Raw genomic sequence first — 7,557 nt, forward strand, 5'->3', positions numbered from 1 at the left:
AGAAAACATCATGAGCTGTAAGAACTGGCTGAGAAGGAGGGAAGGAAGGAACGGAAGCCAGGTAGGAAGATTTTTAATGCTACTCCCCAGAGTACACATTGTGTACTACAGATGTCTGGGATGAATCATCTGAGAAGTCATTTTAATCTTATCTGCACCACACACACACACACACACACACACACACACACACACACACTGGGCGAGAGGAGTTATGGGACTGGACTCATCTATCTTACATTGTTGTCTGCAGATGTAATCACTGCCTCTGGAGCAAAGTGAGGACTAAGAGGAGAAGGAGCCTTCAGAACTCTAAAGATGTGGGGTAGGTTGCAGGAATGGAAAAAGAGGAAGGGTGATCCAAACACTAAGACAGCCCCCCAAAACACAGATATAGGAGGGGTCTAGAAGATGAAAAGACATGACACTTACAAGATGGACAGGAATGGTAACTGGGCCTCCAAGAATAGTTTATGAAAACCAAATACATAGCCTTAAAATAGAATGTGGACCCAATACTCAGAAGCAGCCCCCTTTGTAAGATTTGTAACAAAAATCAACATGAAAAGCATCAATAGTTCTAACCGAGTGAAGGACCCAAGAGCCACGTCAGTGCTGGCCAAGTGGCAAAATTCCCACAGCATCAAGGTCATCCTTCAAGAGTTGCAGCACCTAATGACATTGAAAGAGAACATGAAGCTGCCACAGCCCCAGAAAGAACAGCGTTACAGCATTTAATTGCCAGGAGCCCGGCCTCCCTCCCCCATCCAATCTAAATCTTCATTTTCCATAGTAGTACATTTTCTAGATGCATCTTGTAGAACTCAAAGTACTGGAGAGGAAGCTCCCGCTCCAGAGCAGTCATCTTAAGATACTGTACATGATACTGATTTTTTCTGTCCATTTGAAATATGTAAGTTATGTGACATAACAGACCATCCTATTAAGTGTAACCACGGTTCACATAGTTGAACTCTGGGATAAAGGTGTGTTGAAATAGGTTCCCATCGGGATTGGTGGGGCACGGCTAACATTGTAAACAGACAGGTCACACAATCACCTACTGCTGACATACGTGTCTGCCTTTATCCTCTGCCATAGTCCTGCTTGGTGGCCCTTAGAGTAGATGGGAAGGCTTCAGGTAGCAACCCATTGGACTACTTCTGGGTTTTGGGGTGCTTTATCCGCACCCCTGCTTCTTTCCTTAACTCTTTAGCATGCCCCTTGCAAGCCATCGTCCTCCCCCCACGCCTCCATTCCCCCTCCCCACACTAAAGCAGACTGTTACCCTTTACTCCCTTTGAAATTGGCCTTCAGTGAGGGATTCAGAGCTTCCCTTCTCTTCCCCCCATTTTTATCGGGGTGTTGCTTTCTCCCTCTTCCACATCCTTGTTGCTGGTCACCGCTGGACACTTCTACAACACAAGCTGTGGCCAGAAGCTATCGGATGAGGTTGGACGAGGCTGGCCTCACTTAGCTCTGGAACCACACTCCTTCACAAAGTGAGTGCCCAGTCCTCAGCCTGTGCTTTGAGCTCAGGTTTCCATGTGAACAGAGCAGTCACAGGGTGACTCAGACCTGTACTCAGAGTCTTCTGTTACACTTGGAGAGAGGCCCTCAGACATGCTGAGCACACACATGTCCAAGTTGGTTTCCTGTAATGTTTCCTGTAACTTTTTCCTGTAACTGATTCACTGTGAAAGGAGGAGGTTTAAAGAGGGCTCTCAAGGTCACAAGAAGCCCTGACCCAGGAGGACTCTGGGTTCAGTACTGCTCCTCTGACCCTTGGTAGGGACTTGGATTGGTATGCCTGGCTTTCTGGCACCCTGCCCCATCTCCCACTTTTCTGTTTAGGACCAAAATAAAGGCAATTCATTGTGTTCAAAAAAAATGCCTGGGGCATGCCATCCTTGAGGGTCCCCATGGGGGCCAAGAGTCAGGTTATGGCAGGCAGGGATTAGGAGTAAAAGTCATATCTAGAACACTAAGATTTTATCACCCTCTGGAGTCTGAGCTGGCCTCTGGGAGCTATGGGGAGGGGACCCTATCAAATGCTCATGTGTAAGCTCAACTTTGACACTCACTTTGTCCCTTGGGGTATCACTGCCCTTCAAATTTGATGCCTTTGATGGTCAAGTCCTCTGTCAGCGTCTCCATCAAACTCCACTCCTGGAATAGTAAACTGCCTTTAACAACTCCCTCTGCAAGTCAATAAGCTGTCCATTTGGTTCTTTTATTAGATCTATGTAATGCCAGTCCTTTCCTTTGCTTGTTAAATGAAACTCAGGGTCACCTCCTGACCCTGCTCTTCCCCACTGCCTTCACCAGGCCACCAACCCTTGAGCCCAGGAACAGCAAGAATCCACAGAGCCCCAAGAGAAGGAACACTGCTCCATGTTCTTAATGTTTTCCCCTTCCACCTCAGCTACTCTCTTCAGGAAAGAAAAGGCACAGGTAGCACGTGGAACCAAAGAGTGAAGGTACCAGAAGGAGAAGGTGGTAGGATAGACCTTGACCATGAAATCTCATTGCCTCACCTATGGGTCAAGACTCTTGAATTGCAAGTAGAAGAAATAAACACATCTAAAGGAAGCTCCCAGGATGGAAGACAGGCTGCAGACCAGAGCTTGAAGTTGGGCAAGAACCTAGGCAGGCCAACAGCCTGAAGTGTCCATGCTGGTGTCCAATCAGAAAGAGCCCAGTCACAGGCCACTGTGACCAATGGTTTCAGTCTCTGTCCCTACACGCAAGACATGAATGCCCAAGAGGGGCATCCTGTGGTGTGACTTGCATTGTTTCATTGTCTGGAAAAGGTGGAGGTTTTACTTATTTATCATGCAGGTTGTATTTAATGGAGAAGTCATTCTGTAAATAGAACCGAGAAGCTGGAGGGAGGCTAGGCAGCAACAAGCCAGGAAATAACATCACAGGTGTTGAGTATGGGTCATCCCCCAAGGGCATGAGTGTTGGAAGCTTGGCCCTCTTCCTTTTCTATCAATCAGGAATTGCCACAGTAGAGGCAGTCATGGAAGCCAAAATAAGGAAAAGAAAATCTTCTCACATCCACAACTGCGAGGCTCAGCAATGCTCTGCCCTTCGTTACCTCCAATCGAGGACCTCAAGAAATCTGCACTCTAAATCAGCCCAGCCCCTCTAGAAAACTCCTCTGGGAGGCAGGCTCACTTGCCAAAAGCAATTTTCCTAATAGTCAACTGATGGAAAACCGAATCACCATCTGACAAAATTAAATGAATGAGTTAACTTTTCCAGGAGTTGATCTTTAGTGAACGTCCTCAGGGCTCCTGTGCCCAGAACCGCACTTGGAATCACTCCTCTGAAAAGTTCAGAAAATTCTTTACTGTCTTTTCCAGTAGAGAGGCAATCACTTCACATATGAGAACCACCTGCTGTATTCCAGAAGTTTCATATATTCAACATCCCACCCTTCACAGCAAGCCCCCCAGCAGCATCTAGAGTGTTTCCTAAAAGCTTGTGTTAAAGGCTTGGTCTCCTACTGACGGAGCCTTTGGGAGCTAACAGAACTTTCAAGAGCTGAGGCCTAGTGGAAAGATGTGCCCCTGAAGAAGGTACATATCTCTCTTTTTTACTTCTTGGTTACTATGAGGTAAACAGATTCGCTCAATCACACTCTCCACCAGGGATCCAAAACTGATGGGGCCAAACAATGCTAACAGCCAAGAACTGAAACCTCTAAAGCTGTGGTCCAAAATAAACCTTTCCTCCTTCGTATTACTCAGGGTTCTCGAGAGGAACAAAACCAATATGTGCATGTACATATATATGATTTATTAAATCAGCTTATGTTGACATAGTAAGAACAGTTGTCTCCTACCTGAAGGGAGCCCAGTGGTTGCTGGGTCTTTGAGGCTGGATGGTACCTCAGCAATCAGAGTAGTCCCACAGTGTCTGTCTCACCCTGAAGAGGCTGAGAACCTGGCAGTTGCTCAGTCCATAGGACTGGATGCCATAGCAGTCCCAATCTGGTGCTAAAAGCCTGGAGGATTCCTGGGATGCTACTGGTCCTCGGTCCACATTCAAAGCCTGGAAAACTTGTTTCTTATATCGGAAGGAATCAGCAGCAGCAATGGGGTAAACTCAGCTGTCCAAAGGAATCAGCAGCTACAACAGGATAAATTAACTCGGTGGTAGGAGGGAAGGTCAATCAATCAAATGGTCTGCTACCACAAGGTGCCACCCACATTTGGGGGTGGGTCTTTCTATATGGATTAAGGAAATCAAGACTATCACCCACAATGTGTCCAACAGGCCAGTCTGATGTAGACAGTTCCTCAACTGAGGCTCTCTGCACAATTGTGGCAAGCTGACATTTAGAACCAACCCTCAACATCCCTCAGTGTTTATCTCAACTATTTTGCTACAGTAACAGAAGTGAATTATTAGTTTTACATGCAGGGAAACTGAAACCTTGAGAGGTAAGGAACCTGCCATAGTGTCTGTCTCCAGTGCCCCAGACTTTTCCTTTCTGTCATACATCCTTCTTGTCATCCGCCTCTCTCCTATGCTTCACTGGAGACAAACAGCTCTTGAGGGCCACAGAGGCATCATATGAATTGTCTTGCAGCTCACCCATATCTAGCCTAGGCCCCTATTTCTTCCACCTGACATCAAACAGTGAAGAAAACTGAGGTTCTCTGATGGTCTCCTGTCTACAAAGCAATGCCATAACATTCATGTCTATAACCCCCCACCTAGCCGGGACTGCTAGACAACAGGAGACCAGGGTTCTCTGCAGTTTAGAACTCACGCAGGGTGGCAGTAATAGGCTACCCAGCTCTACTGTCACTTGCTTTTGGCCCAGCAGCATTTGCATCCCGGTCTTAAGATGCATTCAGTATTACAGCTCCATGTTATAAGTAAATAGATAAAAGCTTAGAAAGAAGAGCCAGTGACTGGCTTGGTGTCTAAAACGAGCAAGCCTGTAGACTTCCCAGTAGAGCATGGAACTTTCCTGCCTCAAATATTTCAAGCCTTTTATACCTCTGTCCTACAGTATCATTTTCTTTCTCCAAACATCTAAAGATTGAGGGCTTCCCTGTTGCCAAATTACCCTCCAGGACCTTGGTTTCTCTAAGCCCACTCTAGAACGCACCTGATGCTTTCAATTAAGTCATGCTGAAGAAAACGCCAATGTGTCTGATTGATGGGCTGTGTTCAGAGCAGAGCTGAGCTGAGGAATCTGAACCACAGCTGAGCCCATCTTTCCCTGTAATATAAACCTTCCTCCCCAAACCACCAGCTCCAGATTTCAGCAATATTAGTACCTATCAATGTTGTCAACAGGGAGGGTGCTGCCAATTAGGCCATCAGTGAGAGTTCAGACTTGTGCTTGGAAGTGCCCTGGGACTTAGATAAAAGTGTCAGTGTGCTATGGGAAGGTGGGGGACCTATGAGTTCGGAGCAAACAAGTCTTGGCTCTAAAAGACAGGGCAACTGAGAGAGGCTAAGAAAGAATCCATGATTCCTTTAGCTCCTGGATGTTCTGTTGTGAGGGAAGCCAAGTCCCAAGAGGTTCATCTCTAGCTCTCAAATGCCTTCTGTTCCTCCTTTCCCCAAAGCCCCCCTTTATCTCTTGTCCTCTCTGATTGGGAGGCTGTCACCGAAGTGATCTTTGCTTTGATATTGCTCCTTCCAACCCCTCTTCTACTTGTAAGCAAGTGGCTGATCTAGAATTAAGGTCTAACTTACACCATTTTCCTGTGAGCAAAGTCTCTAAATTGGCATGTCTACCACCTCGGAATGTACAATGTGCATAGGGGTGGAAAACAGAAAATATACAACTTGGATTTCTAATGACTTTCCCAAAAGGTAATATTAAGCTTAATTAATGTGTAATCTGCATTTTGATGTTAGCAATGCAGTTCAGTCATGAGGTGTGGAGGGACAATGGGAGGAAGTCCCCAAGTCAAGGACTTTGGCCATTGTACCCTCATTCCATCCTTCAGTTCAGCCTTTTTATAAATGAACCTCAGCTGCACTAAATCAGATTAATTATAATCCTCGACTCAAAATAGATCTAATCATTATTCTTTCATTTGTTCATGCCTATGCTTTTCAGAGTATGGAAACTACCCATAAGACTAGCACCCAATGAAAGGCTGGAGAGTTATAATCCTCGACTCAAAATAGATCTAATCATTATTCTTTCATTTGTTCAGAGTATGGAAACTACCCATAAGACTAGCACCCAATGAAAGGCTGGAGTCCTGACAATGATTTCCAGCAGCACATCCTATCTGGTCCTCCAGCTCCCCATCTAGGTAACCACTGTCCTGAAGCACAGGCCCACCGCTTCCTTACTCCATTTTAATATAGTCTTAACTTGTGATACCCCCTTAAAGCTTTGTGAGGTTTGCTTTTGTTTTAGTGGTGGTGGTGTTGATTTGTTAGTGTTCTTATTGTTGTTTGTGATGCCAGGGATCAAACCAAGGGCCTTGTGTGGGCTAGACAGTTGTTCTACTGATGAGCTACACGTCCAACCCAATGTAAAGGTTTTTATTGTAGGTGCTTTTGTCATTATGAAAAGGATACTGTACTGGGTTTACATGCTAAGTCTTTTTCTCCTTCATTTAATATATTTTACTAATATTCATCCACATTGCTACATGTGCCAGTTTCTTTTATTTTCCCTATATGACTATATGTTCATTCATCTACATTTCTGTTCGTGAATATTTATATTGTTTTCACTAGTAAATAAAATTTATTTTAAAAAATTTTCTGAGACAGAGTCTCCCTGTAAGCCAAGCTGGCCTGGAACTCACTATGTAGACCAGGCTGGCCTCAATTTCAGAGATCTACTTGCCTCTGCTTCCAGAGTGCTGGGATTAAAACCATGTACCACCATGCCTGGCTATCTAAAAAATTTTAAATGCAAGCATAACCAACACATATTTTCAAAAAGGACACATAAAATATATAAAGGACATATGATTTCAATAAGAAAAATTATCCAATAAAGAATAGAAAACAGGATTCAAACATCTTATCTTTTAAAATCCAAGCAGGTAATAAATATATGAAAATATACTCAACATGCAAAGAAATGCAAAATAAAAGTATAATGAACTACGATCTCCTCCAACACAATGGTAAAAATTAGAATGATTGGACTGAGGATGTAGCTCAGCGGCAGAATGCTTACCTAGCACATGCAAGCTCTTGAGTTTGATTCCCAGCACTGGAAAAAAAAAATAAAAATAAAAACGAGATTAAAGTGACCTGAAATACTAATCTTTGGTAAAAATAGAGAAACAAGAACTCTCAAATATATTGGTAAATATAAGTTGGTAAAACTACTTCAGAAAACTGGAATTAGCTATTCAAGTTGAACTTATATAAACATGTGCTCTAAAAATTCTACTGCTAGATATGTAATCAAAAGAACTTCCTATAAGTCTACCCTAGAAGACATGCATTAAAAATAAATCCTCAAATCTGCTTTAAGAATAGACAGTTGTCCCTCAGTATACAGGAGGGTTTGTATCCAAACCCCTGACAGATACCAAAACCTGTCTA

The 7,557-nt window shown here is 44.1% G+C and overlaps 1 pseudogene; it reads left to right on the forward strand.

The window, feature by feature from the left end:
* The first annotated feature begins 421 nt into the window (after positions 1–421).
* Positions 422–738, forward strand: LOC103749127 (annotated as a pseudogene).
* Positions 739–7,557: the final 6,819 nt, after the last annotated feature.

Source organism: Nannospalax galili, unplaced genomic scaffold (genome assembly GCF_000622305.1).
Source record: "Nannospalax galili isolate Female #2095 unplaced genomic scaffold, S.galili_v1.0 scaffold746, whole genome shotgun sequence".
Lineage (NCBI taxonomy): Eukaryota > Metazoa > Chordata > Mammalia > Rodentia > Spalacidae > Nannospalax > Nannospalax galili.